Here is a 23,294-nt window from a genome sequence, read left to right as displayed (position 1 = left end):
CTCTGTTTGCCCTATTCATGCTCTGCTCTTTGGCTTGCATGGATTAATATTTAGTTAAGAATATCAGCTTAATGTATAACTAACTGACTGGCTTGAGGGGGTGTGTTAGCTGGTAGAGATGGTAGCTAAGGAGGTTTGATCAAGCTTTGATTTAGTCCTCCCCACTCCGTTACAAATTATGTATAGACACCAGAATTAAACCTGGAGCCATTATTTGAAAATAAAATACCAAAGAAAATACTACCCAGAAAAAAACATGCCTCGGACAGCTGACACCCAACTGTGGCCTTGTCAGAAAGATCCCCTGGGCTTTCTCTGAATTAAGAGAAAGCAGTAGGCCTGTGATTCCCAGCCTTTGACTGTCAGGAAGCCCTTTAAATTGATTTTACCTCTGACAAGATTCATCTTAGGATAGATTCTCTGAAACAAGTTGTGGTCATTTAGGAAGCCTTCATGTGACTTCTTTTCACTGCTTAGATACCTGTGACTTCCAGTCGGAACTCCTGGTCAACTTGAAAAAGCTGTTTTCATCAAATCTGGTAAATGACGTTCTATCCAAACACAGGGATACCCAATGTGTTGGCACTCTGGCAGGTCTGTGTTAGAGTGACTGGAACTAGCTGACAACTGCCCTCGGAACTTTGAGTTCTGCCAGGGACCCAGGAATCGCCTATCATTACTTTAAGTGAATCGTTAGTTAAGTGTAGTAACACACAAACTTATTCACTTGTCAAACATTTGTGAACAACTGGCCATATACAAGGTTTTGTGCAGAGGAAGGTGAATGGGCTAGGAAGCCTATAATGCATGCGTGTGCACACACACACACACACACATACAATTTATATGCATACAAATATATAGTACATGTATATCGGTTACTTAATTTCAAGTTGTATTCATATGTAGCATGAACATAAAATGTGTGTGTGCCCTGTATTGAACCCAGAGCCTTGAGCATGTTAAGCAAGCACTCTGTCACTAAGTTATGCCCCAAGCCTTGGCGTTGACTTTTATGTCTTATTCATTCTTTAGTAACTTCCCCTTTTGGGACCTTAATTTCCATAAGATGTGGTTACATAGTTCTGCAATCCTTAGGGGACCAGGAAATGCATTTGTTTATTATTAAATGACCAAGGGAAAGGAACATTTAGAAACCATTCAGGATTCTTTAGATTTGAGACTGACCACAATCTTTTATATTTGCGATTGACTACAATCCATAGTATTATAATATATTACAGCATATAATATATCTCTTCTCTCCATCATTATGAACCTCTTGCTCCCTGGAGTATGCCAGGTCCTTCACTCCGGCCTCCCTCAATTGTGTGACCAGGGCAAAGGTACAGAACCACCCACTATTCAAGGATCTCTTCCCGCCTTGGCTTAGAGGCTATGCCAAGCAAGCAGCAAGCAAAAGCCACTTTCTTCTACAGTTTACGTATTTCTTTGAATAGGGCTCACATGTGTTGGCAATGTTCATATTGACCTTAGTCATCATCTCAAAAATGGTATTCACATCATGGTTGTCCTACACTGACTTTTCCATTAAAGTGTCAAGGACAACAGTATTGCATGGTCGTGTCTCCTTGGGCAGGAAGGTCATAGTTATGGTGGGTTATTTTCCCTGTCTTGGCTTGTTTTTATTCTGGTTTTTATTTCCTTTTATCATCTCTGATAAGCCAAAATGAACTAGAGTTGAGTGAAGACACATGTGGAGACACATAGAAGAAACAGGAGACTCGTGAGAGCATAACCAATGTAGTTGAACAGAGACCACAATTTAGAATTTTCGGTGATAAAAGCCTGTCCAGTTTTAATTCAAGAAACATTTTTTTGAGCAGAAAGTGCTTCTCATATCATTGCCCTAAATAATTTATTTCCAAATGTACTTATCAATCTCCTGCTATCTGTGTACAGTATTGGATGCCCGTGTTTTGGGTGACCAAAGCAAAGTTGGACAATGTAATTGGTTCTTAGTGAGCTTCTATCTGTCAGATTTAGGGACAACCCACAGAAGTCCTTTTGTAGATAGAAGATGCTGTTTGGGTCCTGTGAGCTTCGAGTCTTTGATTTACTCCCCCTCTCATTTGGTTGACATTGTGAATGAGAAGGAGCTGCATACACATTACTTTATTTCAGCCAAGATCAGTTATTTTTTATTTTGTTCTCCTTACCCTAGACTTATTGACGATGGAGAAAAGAACATTGATGAGAACAGAATGTCCTGACACCTAAATATGGTGTTGGTTGGATGGTAAAGTAGGGCGGGGTGGGGGAGTGGCAAGGGGAGAATTGGAGAGAGAATCAGGAGTAAGCTAAGTAGTAGGTTCTTGGTACTGGAGGAGAGGGAAGAGCTGGCCAGGCAGGTAGAAATTCTGTGTACAGCCACATCTGGCCTGAATGGTTAACATTTATTTTTATTTCCTATGTATGAGTGTTTTGCCCAAATGTATGTCTGTGTACCATGTGCATGCCTGATGCCTGCAGAGGCCAGCCGAGAGTGGCAGATCCTCTGGAACTGGAGTTACAGATGGGTGTGAGTCTCCTTGTGCATTCTGGGAACTGAACCTGGGTCCTCTGGAAGACCATCAGGTTCTCTTAAACACTGAACCATCTCTTAGGCTCCGATGTTAGCATTTTAAATACTTTAAGCATATGCCATGAAGTGCAATTCCAGGAAATTCCTTTCATTGCAGAGTCTCAACTACACTGTGGAGTTAAGGAGGGAGAGGTGAGTGAGGTGGTCAGTACTCACCCATGGGTAAGCTGAGATGGCAAAGGAGCCTCTGCTGTTGCCTTTTAACCTGGTGGAAGACAGGCTGTGGTGGGAAACTGCCAGCCTTTTATCAAGTGACCGTGGTCTTACATGTGACCGTCACTTGGGTGTGGTCGACATCACCTTAGAGGTACTGATGTTGAAGTTTTGGGAACTGAAGGGCTGAGACTCACACTGTAAGGCCCCTAAGCTTTCTCTAACCCCCTCCCTCCCAGATAAGAGGCGACACAGTGAATCAGAAAACACTGTGGCTGCTCTCACAGGCCACGCCACCTTCTGCTCTTCTCTGATTGGTTTTTATTCTTGTCACATCACAAGTGGTATATGTATATGTATATGTATATGTATATGTATATGTATATGTATATGTATATGTATATGTACATGTATATGTATATGTATTCAGGCAAGCAGAATGGCTAGTATTCTGCTTTCTTCCAGAACAGGTGAAGAGTGAACTGTGAGTTCCGTAGCTAGGTAGGTACCACAGGCCCATCGACTGTTGGGAAACCTAGTGTAATGTCGTGTAGCTGAGGCTTTACATGGAGAGGAGTTTTCTGAAATTTAACTTAGTGATGTTAAACGTCCAGCCAGGCAGTCACAGTGGTGCATCCTTGCCATCCGAAAGCCAGAGAGACTGAGGCAGGAGGATTGCTGTAAAGTTGAAGTTGTCCTGGGCTGCATGTGAGCACAAGGCCAGCTTGGATACATAGTGAGTCTTTGTTTCAAACCAAACAAACCTCAATCAAAAAAGAGTTGAACATTCTGTTCCAGTGATGGTGCTTCTAGGAACCCATTTCTTGAGGTGAGTGGAGGTTAGAACAAAGATTGTGTGGAAGGTTGTTTATTGAATTGTATTTTGCCATATAGGAACTTTTTGAATAGCCAACAAGAGGAACACATATAAATTATGGCATATCTGGAAAGTAGGTAGTTTTTAAAATTCATACTTTAGGCTAGCATTTAACAAAGGAAAATATTTATCACATGTTGGTTGGGTTGGAGAAAAGGATATTAGATTGTGCCCCCCCCACGCTAAATTTTAAAATTGTGTATATTGTGTTTATGCAATGTTAAAAAATGCTGGAAGAAAATCGTTTGATAGTAGGATATATTTGACTTTTTAAATACCCTTTGAGACATCTTGTATTTGCTTAAATTTGAATCAACCGTAGTTGCTTTCATAACTAGAGAAATGTTCTCAGGACAATGCTCATGTGTCCTCACTGACCCAACTCCAGTAAGTGTGAGGGTAGGAAAGGGAATGGGACCAGGCAGATTGGCACTTTTAATTCCAGCACTTGGGAGGCGAAGTGGATCTCTGTGAGTTCAAGGCCAGCCTGGTCTACAGAGCAAGACTTTACCTACTTCCCTTTGGTCCTTTTATGTCTTGCTTTAGCGAGAACCTCATGTCTCTCCTTTGGCCTCTCATCATAAGGCTGCCTTGATTTATTCAGCTGAAAACAACAAATATTCCGAATGTCCACAGAGGCAGCACATAGCACACACTGTTCCTATGGCCACAAGCTGTGTGTATACCTGAGTGTTTGTGGGCCTCTGGGTGTGTTGTGAAAAGCTTTGGCTATTCGGACTTTTTCATTTCTCTCACCTCCGTGATATGTTATTTGAGAGCTGGGATCATGTGTTTCTTTGCATTCCTCACGGGTACTTGATATGCTATAAGAACTAGATAAATATTTGTTGCTTTGCTTTTTCAGTTTAAAGCAAAGGTTAGCTCAGAAAGCTGAAATTCCGCTCAGAAGGAACCACGGCACAGATCTGCTTTGTGTTAGAAACCTATTGGTATGTAGATCTAGCACATAGGCTCAGAGTCTTGTCACTTAGCAAGGGGCCTTGTCACTTTGTATAAGAGGTTCAACACCCATAAGATGAAAAATTGCTCAGCTTTTCTCTTTCCTACCAAGACTTTTGAGAGAACCTGACATTTCATTCCCAGTGGTGGTATTTACACCTTTTTATGAATATAAATCTATTTGGTGGTACACTGGAGATGTGGTTCCAAGAACTGGATTAAACTAGCTATACCTTTGTTATTGTCATTAACAAACACTTCTGGCCCTTTGCCTGTGTAGTGAAATTCTTTTGAAATCAAGTGCAGGTTTTTTTTTTTTGTTTTGTTTTGTTTTGTTTCTTTTCTTTTTTTTCCCCTTTGTTCTTTTTTTTCAGCTGCCTCCATTTGTTCCTGTTGACTTTAATTGTTTGGGCTCAAGCACCAGGCCTGTCTACAGAGCTCAGGCAATTTATTTTTACTGAAGCCAACCTAAGAAGTGCTTAGGTAGCTTGTCGCTGCAAGATTAAATGTGACCTTCATGGGATCCTGTTAGCAGGGCCAGCAACTAGAAAAATAAAGACTAAACCAAAACCTTCAGCAACAAAATTCCCAGCTGTTCAGCAGGGCCAGACTTTCCTGATTCTTCTCCTCCATAAAAAAAAACACAGCAGATTAGTTTTTAAGTGAATTCCAGTTGGTTTAGGGATTTGCAAGTGACAGACGAACAGAAAAATATAATCCCACCTTAAAAAAATAATCCAGAAGACAAGTCTATAGTGAGTGTTTCTTAGGGGTGTTGGGGTTTTCCTCATATGGGAGAATTTAGCTTCCATGCACAGTTGGTCTCACCTTTCCAGTCAAGGACCTCACAAATAGGAAGGAAAAGCTGTAATAGGGAAGGCCAACTCGAGGCTCTTGCTCCAAGAGCACGTTCAGTGGGATGTGGGGCATGCTGGTATCTGCCGTCATGCCGAGGCTCCCTTTCTTCTCTCCACTGTAGTGTGAAGGCAGAAGCTTGGAGAGCCCCTAAAGGAGCCCCCAGAAGGGGCAGTAGTTGAATTGCTTCTTCCACTTTGAGGTTTGTTATACTGATGCCGTGTGCATTCAGAGTGGCAAGAAAACATCGTAGGAGAGGAACTACTGGTGACAGGCACCGTTAGGGCATCGAAATACTGTTTACTGACTCATCTTGTTTTCTTGAAAATTAGTACATTTACAGTTTGGTAGACAGGATCGAGGAAGGCACTCGGCAGAGACAATCAACTGTTCGATCATGCACGGAGGCTTTCTTGGGTGCGTGTTACATTGTGCGAGGAGGGATGCTGGCTTTGACCTGGCTAGGTACCTCCATTCCCAGTGTTGAGGAGCCTCAGTCGTCTATAGCAGTATCAATCAACTGAGAAAAATGGTTTTAGCAGCCACTAGAGATTATCTATGAGTCCAAGCGCCACATCACAGCTATTTCATCTTGTCAGGGAAGCCACAGTGAGCCTGGGACAGACTTTTGATGGGATATATATATATATATATATATATATATATATATATATATATATATATATATATCATTGTTTTAGAAACCAGATTCTTGGTAGATTGTAAAATGGGTCTAAAACCATAGATGGTTTTGATGTCGTGGGTGTTTTCCCGTGACACCTCCCTCCACGTGTAGCTGTGGCCTGCAGAGCTCCTGTCAGAGACCTGCTTTCTCTGAGGAACCTCATGAGTAAGGCTGGTAGCTTTCTCTACTCGATCTTCCCTTTCCCTGGGGTGTGGGAGGGGGTAGATGCAGCCACTGATCCTGGATAAATGCTTCTGCCCTGAATCTTTCCCTGAAGCCTTGTGCCAAGAGAGCCAACCTGTTGGAGTGATTAGGGGGGGCTTTCTTCTGACTTGGGCTGAGAGAGCATCACCACGAAGGGAAAACCAGTCTTTAGAAAACTCCAGAAGTGCTTTTCTCCCCCCCCTTTCCCACTCTCTTTGTGTTTGTGTGTCTATAGTGAATACTTCAAGCCACCTATGTTAAAAATAATTACTTTTCACCAGGGAAGACTGAAGAAAACAGTGGCAAGTGGTGGAATTTATAAATAAATTCTATCTTTTCTGTTGCAAACTTTCAGTCATAGAATCTGCCTTTCCAGTTATCTTTAAGTGGACAGTTCAGTGGCATTAAGTTCACTTACAGTATTGTGCAACCATCATCAGTAACCATTTCCGGAATAAAAAAAAAACCAAAGTCTTAGCCAGAGACTCTTTTTGTATTTCACACTCCATTTTTTTTCGGCCCCTGGAAACCACCATTCCACTTTCTCGTGGGACTTGACTCTTCACGGTAGCGGAAGTACTCCACGTTAGCCTTTCTGTGTCTGACGTACCTCGCCCAGCAGCGTGTTTTCTTTGTTCATCCTTGCTATGGCGTGGGTCAGAACCCGTCTCTGTGCAAGACTTTTGTCAATCCGTTCACCCGTCAGTGGACACGGGTTGTTAATTACCTTTTAGCTCTCACGAGTAACACTGCTGTAAAAAAAAAAATACCTGTAGGAGGAATTATTACCTCAGCATCTCTCCTTCTCGGGCCCGCTAAGCCACCGTGGACATCTCTCTATGAAAACACTCTTCTACCTCTATTGGTACCTACCCTTTCCCCAAATGCCTCTCCCAGTCCACCTCTTCAGGTGTCTTCTCCTCAACCTGCTCAACCGCCCATTTCTCCCCCTCCTCTGGGTGTCACTTCAGAGCGGCTTGATTTGTCTCCTGTTACTATGGACACCACGCCGGTGTGTTAGAAAGTCCCTTTAGCTCTACTTGGCCCCATCATGTGGAAAGGGATGCCTCCCCTTTGTCATTTGGGACAGCTCTCTCTGACAAGTCTCTCAGTCTGCTTCGGGATTCTGGTCACCACAACACTTACCCCCTCTGCCCTCTGTCTTCTCAGCCCTTTCTTGGAGCTTCCTTGCCTCCTCCTAGGATTTGCAGTCCCACAGCTTCCTTAAGCCCTTCTGGGCCTCTCAGATACCCGAACCCTCCCTCTGATGTTGCTCCTCTCTGTGACCCGGTTCCTTCTGTCTCTCAGCTCCCTCCTGGAAGTCACACTGCTTCCTTATGCCCTCCTAGGCCTGTTGCTTCCTTACATCCTCCTGGGCCTTATAGGACCCTTTCTCTCTTCCTCCTAGGGCTCAGAGATGTTGTTAAAGCATCACTCACTAACTTACTGTCCCCAGTTCAGCCCAGTCAGTGGCCAGAAAGTGCATACTCGATTTTCACATTCTCTCATTTGGAAACAACTCCTGCCACTGCACAAACAGAAGATCCCCACATCTCTTATATCTAAATTTTCTCTGATCTGCACTTTGAAAAGTCTCTTACCTCTATGCTTTTTCTGCTTTCCATGCTTTAAAAAACTTTCATCTCTACAATTTCTTTGCTCTCTCTCTCTCAAAAAAAATCTCTCAAGACTATGCTGTAAACCATTTTAGGATTTGTAAGTTCATTGGGTATGGTCAAAAAAATCTGTAACAAAATTTAGCTTAAAACTTATGGCAAAAAGCTTATAGTTAAAAGGCTATACATAGGTAATCTTAATTTGATACAACTTAGTGGATATGTGATTCAACTCTTATTTAGAATATATTGTCTATGTAACTTGGATTCAACTCTTGTTTAAAAAATAGACCTAATAGTAAAGTTAATGTTTTTAAATAGCAACCACGTGGCTCACCTCCATCTTGGTTGAAGACTTCATCAGAATGAAAGCAACCATGTGGCTGGCAGCCGTCTTTCCTAAGGTTAAAAGAGTGTATGCAATATAACATAGAAACCATCTTGATTAAGACAATCATGTGGCATAGACCAAGTAAGGCAACACTCATAAAACTTTTTAGTCCTGCTGAGCCCTCTGCTTATCATTGTGTCTCCACTTTAGACTAAAGAGGCAACATATGTTTGATAAATGAGATATATGATAAGTAAGGTTTATAAATTCCTAAGGTCTACTCAGGTCAACAGTAATTGACTTAAAGGTCTATGTCTAGCCTCTTTGTTTTGACAAACTGTTTCAGGTCAACAGTAATTGACTTAAAGGTCTGTGTCTAGCCTCTTTGTTTTGACAAACTGTTAAGTTTTAGCTATTTGGGTAAACTGAGTCATCCAAGAAACTATGATATTTTATGTAATGGTGCCCTATGAACAGATTAGAAAAGTAAAGTTTCTTGTGTCTATGTGAGCTATATTTTTGCTCAAGGAAAGTTCCCAGTTTTTCTGGGAACTGTAATGGATTTATGGTTTAAAGTTTTATTTTGATGTTGAAAGGTCTTAAAATAAATTTACAACTCAAATTTTAAGACTCAAACTTGGTGTAAAATCCTAATTTTATAAAAGCTACTAACTTGATGTAAACTGTTAAGCATAATTAAGATTAATGCAAATTAATGGTCAGTCACCTTATAAATGATAAAATTATTCACTGTGCCCAGAACTATGCTCACAGTCATGCCAAGTACAAATGCAGTTCATTTACAGGGGCAAGTTTTATTTAGTTTCCTGTATATGTTTTCAAGGTTAAGCCTAAAACAAGTAACTAGAAACTAAGTTTGTTTAAAATCAGGTACACTTAACAGATGATGGTCCTCAAACTCTTCAGAGATCTGCTGAGTATGGCATTTAAAGTGTTTAATAGAAAAGGCTCCCATGATAGACAGAAATGCTAGTTCCTACTGGTGACCCTAAGGTCTCCAAAGCAGACCACGGGGCATGGATGACTCCAACTGGATTTGATAATGGTAACCATTGGCCAAGAACTGCTCCATGCTTTTTCCTCTGCCAGGGCCCTACCCAAACTGTGGAGACTGTTGGGTTGACTCTTCTACTCTGCCTCGACAATGTAGGTCAATTTTTGCAAGTTCCTCCTCCATAGGAAATATCTAAGAAAATTTCCCGTGGCTAGTAGCAGAAGGCCTATGTTGTCCTTTATGATAGCAGAAGACCAGCCTCTGCCCTCAGCAAAACCATCTAGGAGTCTAGGGTAGTTGGTAAATCTCTTTCATTTTAATCGATACATAGATCATTTGGGTTATACTTCTTGCTACAATTTATCTTTCTCAGATCTCTGATAGAGTTGACTGCTAACTAGCATTATCAGTTTAACAGCAACAAGCAAAACAGCTCCTCCCAAAGGCTGCAGCTGCCTGGTCAGTTGTAAAATTAGGCACCAGGTCTCACTTTTCTAGAGCTACTAGGTCTCCTATTGAAAAAGACAGACACAGACACAGTTTACCTTGCTGGAAGACTTCACACAGAAAAAGATAAACTCACAAAACCAGTTTCAGTGTAGCTTTTTATTATTTGTTTGTTTTTATTTTTCGAGACAAGGTTTCTCTGTAGCTTTGGAGCCTGTCTTAGAACTCAATCTATAGACCAGGCTGGCCTTGAACTCACAGAGATCCTCTTGTGGTCTCTGCCTCCCAAACGCTGGAATTAAAGGGGCGCACCACCACCATCTGGCCCTATTTCTCTATTTGAAGAAATTTGCTTTGCAGTGACTGCTCTCAGTAATCAACCAGCTGTACCATGGTAAATGCTTGAATGAAAAGAAAAGGTTTAAAGCTTATGTAAGTCATTAGGGTCTAAGAAAGTAACTTAAGGTGTGTAAATGCCAGCTTTAAAGTTCTGAGGATGTGCAAGAGTCTAAGAAAGTGTTTTAAGGTGTGTAAATGCAAGCTGTAAAGGTCTAAGGAAGTGGTTTAAGGTATAAGAAAAATGAGAAATGTTTCAGATCTCTTTCCTTCTCTCTGTGCTATTGTTTTACTAAGACTTCAGAAGTTCAGAGTTTTAACACTAATCAACAGAGTTCTGATAAGCTATTAATCTAACCCTGTTGAAGCCATGACTACTGATTTCATAGTCAAATTTTTTGTTGTCTTCTAAGTAGAGACTTAAATGTGCTTGTCATTGTACTGAAAATACATCTGTCCAGTCTATCTATCTAGTCCTCTGGACAGATGAAAGAATGTTTACGTTTTTAACCCCAGCCATAGCTTTTGCTGTGACTCCAAGGTGTGAGTCTACTGCTTTTTTCTATGATGTGGATTTCACTACAGACTACAAACAGTGGTAATGCTAATATGTCTAAAATTTTTATCTTTTTGTTTCTGTAAACTTAAAAAAGATTCTTGTAAGCTTCAGGAAATCATGACTTGTGTCCACCTGCCACAGGTCAAACAGACTCCCGTCAATAAACCAATAAACAACCTGTTTTCCCACCTCCCTATTTCTGAGGGTGGAGGGTGCTCTCTCCTCTCTCTCTCTCTCTCTCTCTCTCTCTCTCTCTCTCTCTCTCTCTCTCTCTCTCTCTCTCTCTCTCTCTGCCTTCCCCCATCTTTGGAGTCCTGCCCCTTACCACCAGGACTTTGGGCCTGGAAGTTTCAAGTGTACACCCAAGATAAAAGTGTCCCCCTAAACTTCTTAACTTTACCTTCTGTCCCTAGTCTGTATCTGTCCTTACAGATTTCCACTCAACTGCAGACTGCTCCAAAGCTGCCTGCAATGCTAAGGCCCTAGGTAGTTCAGTGTCACAGACTGCTCCAAAGCTGCCTGCAATGCTAAGGCCCTAGGTAGTTCAGTGTCACAGACTGCTCCAAAGCTGCCTGCAATGCTAAGGCCCTAGGTAGTTCAGTGTTACAGACTGCTCCAAAGCTTGCCTGCACTTCTCTAGCCTAGGTGGTCCCACAGGACCTGGGCAGTGAGTGAATCAGAAAGAGGTATGATGGCCCCCAGCCTGCATGCCTCTTCCTTACAACCCTGACAATGACTCCCTAATTTCAGTTAAGAAACATTACACAAGGAACTAGTTTGCCTCTTATCAACAAAAAGGCTCAAATGTTAGTTCCTAGGAACCACTGAACTGTTTTACATAGTCACCGTGCCATTTCTTTCTGCCCCTGCCTGGAATGCACACCAGTTCCATGGACTTTACATCTTTAAGCATTTGTTACTCTTTAGGGGGCTGTGCATACTTCTTTTTAAATCACCCCATGGTTGTGAAGGATTCCTCATGATATTTTGATTCTCAGTTCCTTAGTAACTCTAGTGAGATAGAATGCCTTTCATGATGAGAAAAGGCTACCTAAATTCTATGTCTGTTTTTGAATTGTTTATTTTTTGGATGTTCAGCTGTCCATTCTCTTGGTAGGTTCCAGAGAACATTAAAATATGATCTGGAAATCGAACTTTCCAAATGAGCTGTTGTGAGTGTTGGTAAAATGCACTTTGGACAATTAAGTTTCTGATGAATGAAGTGCTTGGGTAAATGGAAGGCCAGAAAAAAGTACTCAGCCTTCCCATAGAATGCTGGAACTTGGAGTTTCTTTATACATTTTTAAAAATGAAGTATTTTGTTTTATGTGTGTGAGTGTTCTGCCTATATATGTATATACACTATTTGCATGTGTGGTGTCCATGAAGAGGGCTTTGAATCTCCTGGGAACTGGAATTATGTATGATTGTGAGCCACCCTGTGTGTCCTGGGAAATGAATCTAGATCCTCTGTGAGAGCAACAAGTGTCCTTAACTTCTAAACCAACTCTCCAGTCCCCGAATTAGGAGTTCCTTCAGTGTCTTGCTGTCTAGGCTCTTATTTTGTTGGACTGTATAGCAAATGATTTTTTTCTATTATATTTCAAACCCTAAAATTTCTATTAAGGGGAAAACAATGCCAGGGGCTGGATGTGGACATGAATTAATTGAAGCCAGTCCTTGCTTTTGGGATAACTGCTTAGCACTGATAAGGAAGTCCATTGGACGCTGGGCTTTGTTGTGTGACCCTGTCCTGGGGGCATGTGAACAAATCTTTGCTCACCCCAGATAGGGGGCTGATGACAGGCCAAAGTGAGGACACCACCAGTGTTCAACTTGAACGATAGTTAATTGGGGTCACTCACAGAGGTGTTAACTCTCAGGCAGGGGCATCCCTGAAAGCCTGCGGTGGCCCTCGTGAAGCGGGAACTCCGCACGGCTCGTGGCAGCTATGCTGCAATACTCTATCTACCCTGTGCTATACTGTGCTCTAGCTTATAATCTCTCCTCCGCTGTCCTTTTGCTTAGGGGAGGAAGGGTCCTGTGAACCTGTTACATTTCAGGGACTTCCTGAGACCGGGGAGTTACTTAATGCCCTTAGTCTCCAGGGAGCTTCTCCATAGGAAGGAATGTTTCAATTCAGATGAAATCTCTACACAGTAGACTTAGCATTTGTATCGTGTTCCAGGTGGAAGGTAAGTCAGTTCAGCCTTAGAATGGCCATTAGGGGCTTAATAATTTAAGCATAGCTCTCTCTGTAATGGTTCGGTACCGCTATGCAGATGGGAAAAATGTATTGCTGTAATAACCGATCTGTTAAGCGAATCAAGGCACTTGAATATTTGTTGTGGATCATCAGCAGAATGAAGAAGCTCTTGTTTCTGAGACAGAATCTCAGGATGAAGCTCAGGTTGGCCTCAAACTTGTGATCCTCCCTCCTCAGCCTCCGTGTACAGGTGTATGCTACTCCACCTAGTTCCCGGATGAGGAACTTGTCTGTTTTTCTTACAAGAGCTACATAGCACACGAAGACCTTGGGTGACATCTCAATCGTGTCATAACACATTTATTGTTAGTTGACATTTATGGTTTTCTGAAATATTTATTTCATTCATTCTTTCTGGAAAATTGATTTTATTGAATAACATAACTGGGCATTGGCGGGTTAATGTGGACAATGATACGTAATGAATTGTTAAGTATTGGGGGGAAGATGCACAGTATCATATCTGACACAAAGTGGGGTAGTCAAAGTCACAGGACATTTATTCCGCCCTTTTTAAAAAAGGTCATGCATTTATTTTTATTTGTGAGTGTGGGGCTTTGTGAATAGCTGTGTGCTGTGTGCATGCAGTGCCCATAGGGACCAGAAGAGGGCGTCAGACCTCCTGGAACTGGAGTTACAGAGGGTTGTGAGCCACTGTGTGGGTGCTGGGAACCGAGCCCAGTTCCTCTGCGAAAGCAGCCTGTGCTCTGAATTGCCATTTCTTCAGTCCAATGGATGAACTCCTCCCCACACCCCTCCTGCCCCAAGAATCCCTGGTCTACAGAGTGAGTTCCAGGACAGCCAGAAAAAAACCTGTCTTGAAAAACAAATGAACAAACAAAAAAATCAAAACAAACACACACACACACACACACATACACACACACACACACACACACACACACACACACACAGAATCCCTAAAATTGACTGTAAGTTCTGTGAACACAAATACGACAGTGATGAAATTAAGCTGATTTCCATATCTGCCAACTATTTTAAGGAAAACTCTCCGTGGAGTGAATTTGTGCAGCAGACACTCGTGAGCAGCTCTGTGTGCAGCACTGTGCTGCGAAGATGTAAAGTTGACAAATTCCCAGCCATGCTCTCCAAGCTCTTATAGTTTAGTGAAGGAGGAAGCAGGTAATATAAGACCCGCGGTGACAGAGGATGAAGAAACATGAGCATCAGGGAAGCAAGTGTGCAGCTCAGGGAGGAAAGAGGAAGGGGGTGAGAACTTGGGGCATGCTTCCTCCACAAATTCTGGGAGGAGAGAGAGAGACAGAGAGAGACAGACAGACAGACAGAGAGAGAGACAGAGAGACAGAGAGACAGACAGAGACAGAGAGACAGAGAGAGAGACACAGAGAGACACAGAGAGAGACACAGTGAGAGAGAGAGAGACACACACACACAGAGACAGAGAGAGACAGAGACAGAGACAGATAGACAGAGACAGAGAGACAGAGAGAGACAGAGAGACAGAGACAGAGAGACACAGAGAGACAGAGAGAGACAGACAGACAGAGAGAGAGACAGAGACAGACAGAGACAGAGAGAGACAGAGAGACAGAGACAGAGAGACAGACAGAGACAGAGAGACACAGAGAGACAGAGACAGAGAGACAGACAGAGACAGAGAGACACAGAGAGACAGAGAGAGACACACAGAGAGAGACAGAGAGAGACAGAGAGACAGACAGAGAGACAGAGAGAGACAGAGAGACAGACAGAGAGAGAGACAGAGACAGAGAGACAGACAGAGACAGAGAGACACAGAGAGAGAGAGAGAGAGAGAGAGAGCGCGAGCGCCGGTTGGTAACTAATGGGCAAGCAAGGCAATTGTGGTGGTTGAAGGAACAGCGAGAGAAAAGGAAGCCAGAGAAGGTTGTGAGTTGCTTGCGCTGCTACAGCCTGGAGAGCCGTCAGTGGCTGAGTGAGTGAGCAATGTCATGGTGAGTGCTTGATGGCTTATATTCCACTTTCCCAGTTAGGAAAAGTTTTGTCTGCGGTTAGAACAAAGTATTCTTTTTCTTTTTTGAGGGCAGATGACCAGGGATTTGGAATATGTTTCAGAAAATAATGACTATGACTGAGTGTATCGGAACTCTGAACCTGGGATGTGTGAGAAGCGGAAGAAGGGTGTGTGTGTTTGTAGGCTGCACTTGATGGGAAGTGCAAAAACGGACTGGTGATAACCTGACTCATCTTTCAGAGTGATTCACTTCCGTCCCTCCCCCTGTCCCTCCCCCGTCCCTCCCTCCGCCGCTCCCTCCCTCCCTCCCTCCCTCCCTCCCTCCCTCCCTCCCTCCCTCCCTCCCTCCCTCTCCCTTCCATAGTGATGGGGTTAGAGAACAGAAGTCTTGTACATGAAGGCAAACATTCTCATTGAAGAACGCCCCAGCACAACTGCTTTGTATGTTTCTAAGGAGAAGTAATACAAAAAAAAGAAAAATCTTTTTAGTACTCTCTTGTTTTGAATTGATTCATTAAAAATGTGAAATGGTTCTGAGTGGGTATATCACACTCAAAGAGAAGAACAGATAAGGACAATGTCTCAAATTTGGATAAGGAACCCAGGTTAGGGAATCCAGAGAATCGCAGTGCTCCTAGGCAAGGCCTTAGCAGGGCAGACCTTTAGGATGGGGCTTTCTTTGCTGGGCCGTAGGATGGCAGGGAGAACTCCTAAGGATCAGTCTGGAACACTGGAGGACCAGATGAGGCCCCTTGAGTTGGCTCTCATGTGACTGAGACCTCTTCACACCCACTCCTCTGTGGTGTGACTGAAGTAAGCACGGTGTTGCCCTTGGTGGTGGTGGGCAGAAAACCTGGCCTAATGGCTGCCGTGACAGCGTTTATTAGCTATTTGCTGAACGCTTCACTATAGGAATAGGTTTGGCAGTCTTCCTCAGAGGCCATAGCTGTATCTGTGGCTTATTTTCATTTATTACATTTTACGCTCAATTATAAATAATAACTACTTTTTGGAACCAGCCGTGAATTTGGAGGACCGTGAAGTACTTTTCACAGGCAAGAGCGAAGCGGTTTGCACAGACACATTCCATAAATGTGGGTCGAGTTCACCCGTAATGGTTGAATTAGTTCCCCGGTTCCTATTGTCTGTCCACTGTAGGTTAGGGATAAGAGGTCATGGCCGGTGCTTCCTAGAAAAGGTCACAGCAGACAGCGGGTAGGAAAGTACTTCAGCCATATCTGTACATGCTCTGGTGTGTTGGTGTTTCCTTCAACCAGTCAACAAGGAAGTGCAAGGGCAGCATGCTCTCTCTTGACTAGCCGTGGTCAGTCGAGGCCTGCAGCGAGGCCTGCAGCTCTTTCTCCAGTGTCTGACCATTGCCCTGTGGCTCAGCTTCTCACGTTAATAATGGTTCAGCTGCATCCTTATGCTTCCCTCGTCTTGTTCTTTCTCCCTTGGTTTTATGTTTGTTTCCCCCCTCCTGGAATGTTTCTTTTTCCTTTTCACCTGAGAATCACTGTCTTTCAGGATTAGTTCAACTGCTCCCTCTTCTTAAAAACCTTCTAGAGATCTTCTTTACTTCTGAGATTTTATGTAAGAAAACCCTCTCAGCACAGTTCCCAAATAACTCACCTATAGAAAACACAGGGTTGCAGTCTTGTGAGATGCCTGTGAAATGATGGAGTGAGTGTGACATAGAGGGGAAGTGGACCACTGCGTTATGGGAATGTGCGGTACCAGGAGAGGCATCATCAACACAACTCCACCCTGAGCATGCTTCTCTAGCAACGCCTCGAGGGTGTCATGACTTGTCTTTGCTTGGATGTGACTGGCTCTGACATTGCCCTGTACCTTCCTAGGGTACCAATCTTTGGGTCTGAACAATCTTTGGGCCCTTCACAGAGCTCTTCCTAATGCTGAATGCATAGTGCTCTTCCTGGTGCATGAGTCAATGAAGTTTTTTTTTTTTAATGAAACGTTGAATAAATTCAAGAGTTTGTTAATATACTAGACCGAATTCCCTGGATAATGTGAAAAGAGTAAATTGGTTTACTTTTTTAGCCTTTATGCTTTTTGCAATCTTTTTATTTTCCTTATCACTCTTGCATGATAAATTTATCACAACATACAGTTAATACGCCTTTCCTTCCCAGCCCCATCTGTTCTCCAGAGAGATTCATCTACTTCCTTATTGATTAGTAATTGCTATATATCATTATGTACAAGGTGCCATGCTTGATAAATTGAGTGGTTGTTCAATGATGTGAAGGTGAGCCTATTGCTCATAAGGACTTTGTACGTCGATAAGCCTGTTTTCAAGTACATGGTGTGTATGTTGGTGTCACTAGGTGGCCAGAATTCGTGGAAGAAGGCTTGGGAAGGTGGAACAAAGGTGAATTACGGAGGCTTGGAGTGAGAGTTTCAGGCCACACTGTGGAGTTACTCAAAGATTTTTGAGCAAGGAGGTGTTGGGGACATTAATCCGGTCACCCCTGTGCTGGGCATGGAATATGCTTCTGTTCTGTAAAATAGAGCCTGGATGCCTTCTTGCTCTCTGTGGAGAATCTGTCCCTTTCCTGTCTCTATTGTGTAGAACTTGCTCTGCCATTTGATGTTTCTTTGAAGAAAGCTTAGAGGAGGCCTGTTCAGTTTCACGGTAGTTCTGGCATGATTCTGAGATTTTGGTTGATGGGTGAGTACTGTAGACATCTTTACAGGCTGCATGTGGGTAACATTTGAATGGTGCTTGACACCAAGCCTGAGCTATTTATACCATATTATGTTTTAATAAGAAAGAAAGAAGGAAACCACTGTGGTTTCAAAAAAACTTTTAAAGTTGTAAAAGTTACATTTGCTTATTCTCTCTCTCTCTCTCTCTCTCTCTCTCTCTCTCTCTCTCTGTGTGTGTGTGAGTGTGTGTGTGTTTGTGTGTGTGTGTGTGTGCACAGTTCACACTGCATGTGTGGAGGTCAAAGGGAAACTCAGACTATTCAAATCTCTCCTTCTACCGTGCAGGTTTCAGGAATTGAACTGGGGTCATCAGGCATGGCAGTCAGTAAGTACCTTTACCCCTGAGCCATCTTGCTGGCCTCACTGTGGTTTGAAAGGGGTTGCTTCAGAGGAGAACCCGGCAACCATACAGTGCATACCAATTCCAGCTGTTGGCCACTGTAAACTGAGAGGCAGTGAGTACCTTTTAAAAAATGTTAAGACAGCTCTCCGGCTTATGGGGCAGAGGTCTGTTCCTGTGTCAGAGAGATTCTTGGACCTAGAGGAGGGAACAATGTTAGCTCTTTATAGTTGGAATTCATTGCTAATAATGACTTCTCCCAAGGACAGAGCCAAACTCTGAAATCTTAGTGCCTAAGTGCATCATTTCGGTTTGTATGTTGAAACCAAACTTTATCCGAACAAAGGAGCCGTGTTCATGTGATGATGATGACGACGATACAATTAACAACAATTAAGTAGGTACCTTTATTGGGTGATCACTAGAAGCAGGGCAGCTTACAGGACCCCACCCCCCAGGAGGAATTCTGGCAAGAATGGGCTGGTCATGAACTTGGATGTGAGGAAGAGAGTCATTTCATCTCACAGGAGGGCAGCACGATGGACTTTTAGAGCAGACATTTCTTTTCTCTGTATCTGGGAAGCCACTGTTTTCAAGGTGCTCTCCAAGCAATAGGCTTTTCTTCAGAGCTTCCTTAGGTGTCAGTAAGCTGGTCCTTCTAAGTATCCAATCCTTTGGCTTTTCTAACTGCTGTACTGAACATGTTAGCTTTGAGAAGTGGCTGCCCTCCAAAGGTACCCTTTTCCCTCTTTGCATGTGTCTAATGTGTGTGGGTGTCTTGCCTGCAAGTGTGTCTGTGCAGCATGTGCAAGCCCCGTGCCAGAGAAGGCTGAGAGAGTGTGTTGCATCCCCTGGAACTGGAATTACAGATGGTTGTGAGCAGCCATGTGTGGTCTAGCAATTGAACCTGGCCCCTTTGCAAGCGCACGCGGCGCTCCGAACCGCTAAGCCGTTTCTCTAGCCCTTGTTATTTCTCTTCATTTTTGTGGTGCCAAGAGTTGGCCTCATGTGCGCTAAGCCATTGCTCCACCACTGAGCTATAGCTGGAGCCCTGAACAGACCATGTACAGATCTGCTAAGTGCAAGAAGGATGTGGGTCCATAACAGCTCAGATCATTAGATTCTGCCCATGTGCTGCCATGCTTTCCTCCACAAGCTCTAGGTGCCTGTTAGCCCTTTCTCCCCAAGCACCGCCTCCTAAAGCACAGCTCCACGAGGACTAGCATCTCTTTTCCTCCTTACTTTTATTTTGTAAGTGTTTTGCACACATGTGTGTCTGTCCACCACATGCATGCCTACCGCCAGAGAATGCTAGAAGACTACGTCAGATTCCCTGGAACTGGAGTTACAGACGGTTGTGAGCTGCCACATGGGCACTGGGAATAGAACCTGAGACCTTTGGAAGAGCAGTCAGTGCTTTTAACTTCTGAGCCATCTGTCCAGCCCCTCATGTACCATCTTAATATGCTTTTCCTATATGTATCCTGCTCCTGACTTACCATGATTTGGTTTATGATTGTTGAACTAATGATTATTCCCCCCCCGGGGGGCAGTGTATTTTTCTCATGATTGTAGGTGGTGCAGCTAGCCACAGCTCCCACTCTGCTAGCTAGCTACAGGACCACAAGAAGGTCTATGTTCATGCTGCAGTATGCTGTGTATGCATGCAGTATGCTGTGTATGTGTGCAGTGTGCTGTGTATGTGTGCAGTGTGCTGTGTATGTGTGCAGTATGCTGTGTATGTGTGCAGTGTGCTGTGTATGTGTGCAGTATGCTGTGTATGCATGCAGTATGCTGTGTATGTGTGCAGTATGCTGGGTATGTGTGCAGTGTGCTGTGTATGTGTGCAGTGTGCTGTATATGTGTGCAGTATGCTGTGTATGTGTGCAGTGTGCTGTGTATGTGTGCAGTATGCTGTGTATGCATGCAGTATGCTGTGTATGTGTGCAGTATGCTGTGTATGTGTGCAGTATGCTGTATATGTGTGCAGTATGCTGTGTATGTGTGCAGTATGCTGTGTATGTGTGTAGTATGCTGTATATGTGTGCAGTGTGCTGTGTATGTGTGCAGTATGCTGTGTATGCGTGCAGTGTGCTGTGTATGTGTGCAGTGTGCTGTGTATGTGTGCAGTATGCTGTATATGTGTGCAGTATGCTGTGTATGTGTGCAGTATGCTGTGTATGTGTGCAGTATGCTGTGTATGTATGCAGTATGCTGTGTATGTGTGCAGTGTGCTGTGTATGTGTGCAGTATGCTGTGTCTGCATGCAGTATGCTGTGTATGCATGCAGTATGCTGTGTATGCGTGCAGTATGCTGTGTATGCGTGCAGTATGCTGTGTATGCGTGCAGTGTGCTGTGTATGCGTGCAGTGTGCTGTGTCTGCGTGCAGTATGCTGTGTATGCATGCAGTGTGCTGTGTATGTGTGCAGTATGCTGTGTATGTGTGCAGTATGCTGTGTATGTGTGCAGTATGCTGTGTATGTGTGCAGTATGCTGTGTATGTGTGCAGTATGCTGTGTATGCGTGCAGTGTGCTGTGTATGTGTGCAGTGTGTTGTGTATGTGTGCAGTGTGCTGTGTATGTGTGCAGTGTGCTGTGTATGTGTGCAGTGTGCTGTGTATGTGTGCAGTGTGCTGTGTCTGCGTGCAGTATGCTGTGTATGTGTGCAGTGTGCTGTGTATGTGTGCAGTATGCTGTGTATGTGTGCAGTATGCTGTGTATGTGTGCAGTATGCTGTGTATGCGTGCAGTGTGCTGTGTATGTGTGCAGTGTGTTGTGTATGTGTGCAGTGTGCTGTGTATGTGTGCAGTATGCTGTGTATGCATGCAGTATGCTGTGTATGTGTGCAGTATGCTGGGTATGTGTGCAGTGTGCTGTGTATGTGTGCAGTGTGCTGTATATGTGTGCAGTATGCTGTGTATGTGTGCAGTGTGCTGTGTATGTGTGCAGTATGCTGTGTATGCATGCAGTATGCTGTGTATGTGTGCAGTATGCTGTATATGTGTGCAGTATGCTGTGTATGTGTGCAGTATGCTGTGTATGTGTGTAGTATGCTGTATATGTGTGCAGTGTGCTGTGTATGTGTGCAGTATGCTGTGTATGCGTGCAGTGTGCTGTGTATGTGTGCAGTGTGCTGTGTATGTGTGCAGTATGCTGTATATGTGTGCAGTATGCTGTGTATGTGTGCAGTATGCTGTGTATGTGTGCAGTATGCTGTGTATGTATGCAGTATGCTGTGTATGTGTGCAGTGTGCTGTGTATGTGTGCAGTATGCTGTGTCTGCATGCAGTATGCTGTGTATGCATGCAGTATGCTGTGTATGCGTGCAGTATGCTGTGTATGCGTGCAGTATGCTGTGTATGCGTGCAGTGTGCTGTGTATGCGTGCAGTGTGCTGTGTCTGCGTGCAGTATGCTGTGTATGCATGCAGTGTGCTGTGTATGCGTGCAGTATGCTGTGTATGTGTGCAGTATGCTGTGTATGTGTGCAGTATGCTGTGTATGTGTGCAGTATGCTGTGTATGCGTGCAGTGTGCTGTGTATGCGTGCAGTGTGTTGTGTATGTGTGCAGTGTGCTGTGTATGTGTGCAGTGTGCTGTGTATGTGTGCAGTGTGCTGTGTATGTGTGCAGTATGCTGTATATGTGTGCAGTATGCTGTGTATGTGTGCAGTATGCTGTGTATGTATGCAGCATGCTGTGTATGTGTGCAGTGTGCTGTGTATGTGTGCAGTATGCTGTGTCTGCATGCAGTATGCTGTGTATGTGTGCAGTATGCTGTGTATGCGTGCAGTATGCTGTGTATGCGTGCAGTATGCTGTGTATGCGTGCAGTGTGCTGTGTATGTGTGCAGTGTGCTGTGTCTGCGTGCAGTATGCTGTGTATGCATGCAGTATGCTGTGTATGTGTGCAGTATGCTGTGTATGTGTGCAGTATGCTGTGTATGTGTGCAGTGTGCTGTGTATGTGTGCAGTATGCTGTGTATGCGTGCAGTATGCTGTATATGTGTGCAGTGTGCTGTGTATGTGTGCAGTATACTGTGTATGTGTGCAGTGTGCTGTGTATGCGTGCAGTATGCTGTGTATGCATGCAGTATGCTGTGTATGCGTGCAGTGTGCTGTGTATGTGTGCAGTATGCTGTGTATGTGTGCAGTATGCTGTGTATGTGTGCAGTATGCTGTGTATGTGTGCAGTATGCTGTGTATGTGTGCAGTATGCTGTGTCTGTGTGCAGTATGCTGTGTCTGTATGCAGTATGCCCTGTGGTGGATAGCTCAGGTGTGACACATGCATTTTCCACTTGACTATGGCTGGTTGGGATGTCATCTCCCTGAGAGCTGCAGAACATTGTGCTGCTATTTTTCAGGTGTATATGACTTAAATGGTTGATGCCAGGGCACCATAATTTCAGAAAGGAGAAGAGGGGCATCTTGAGTGGACCTCCTTTCAATCCTGGCATTAGAAACTGTGGTAGAGCTTGCTGTGTCTCCTGTTATGTGAGACAATGACTGCTCAGAGGAGATGCTGATGAGGGGGAAAACAGGGTCCCTTGCCTCTCGTTTTCCTTGTAGACAGAAGACTTGAAAATGCAGCACGTGCTCCGATCCGAGTGCTTGGAAATCTGATCGTGGCACTCCATTTACTGAGTTACACAAAGTGGTGTCATCTAGGTGCTGGGACCAGGGGCCAAACGCACTCAGTCTCCCCAGCATGGTTTTAACTTTCTAATGCTTCAAAAGCCAGGCTACTGTTTTAGGTATAGAATTGTTCTAGAAAATAGCTACTTTAAAAATGGATGGAGTAAAATATAGAATTTTGTAATTTAGTTGCATCTGGAAAAGAATTTATTTGTGCAACCCCACAAAATTTTGTTTACTTTTTTAATTTTTGAAAAAATTATTACATTTGTATCTGGAAAATTAATTGTTAATCATAGATTTTTTTAAAAAGATGTTTTACACATGATTAAATTACTCAAAAACATTTCTAGAAGTGGCATAGCTGAGCCCACGAATGTTATTTAAAATTTTTGATGCTTATTGCCAAAAATTTGGTACCTATTTATAGTCATAGTGCATATGAAATGCACAGTATTGCCATCCCCTCCCTTTGGTGTGTGTGTGTGTGTGTGTGTGTGTGTGTGTGTGTAGACCAGAGGACAACCTTGGGTGTCATTCTTCAGGTGCACTATAACTTAATTTTAAAGATTCCTTTATTTTTATTTTATGTGTATGAGTGTTTAACTGTATGCATGTGTGCACATTGCCCATGGAGGCCAGAGATGGCACCAGATACTCTAGAGTTGGAGTTAAAGACAGTTGTGAATTGCCGTGTGGGTCCTGGG

At 43.6% G+C, this 23,294-nt stretch overlaps 1 protein-coding gene across 5 annotated transcripts in view; it reads left to right on the top strand.

The window, feature by feature from the left end:
- Nucleotides 1-23,294, top strand: part of Irf2 (interferon regulatory factor 2) — a 99,888-nt gene that overhangs the window by 4,967 nt on the left and 71,627 nt on the right. For 2 of the 5 annotated variants that reach the window (XM_013110854.3, XM_021225206.2), the window contains one exon: nucleotides 17,900-17,939. The exons of 2 other annotated variants lie outside the window; for them this stretch is intronic. The gene's annotated coding sequence lies outside the window, so the exon portion shown is untranslated. Of the gene's footprint in view, nucleotides 1-17,899; nucleotides 17,940-17,997; nucleotides 18,070-23,294 lie in introns of those variants that run through there. One more of the 5 variants, XM_040731757.1, reaches the window with a different exon arrangement.

Source organism: Mesocricetus auratus, unplaced genomic scaffold (assembly GCF_017639785.1).
Source record: "Mesocricetus auratus isolate SY011 unplaced genomic scaffold, BCM_Maur_2.0 Super-Scaffold_100026, whole genome shotgun sequence".
NCBI classification, from domain to species: Eukaryota; Metazoa; Chordata; class Mammalia; order Rodentia; family Cricetidae; genus Mesocricetus; species Mesocricetus auratus.
Note: the sequence above shows the minus strand (reverse complement) of the source record. Positions and strands in the feature narration are given on the sequence as shown.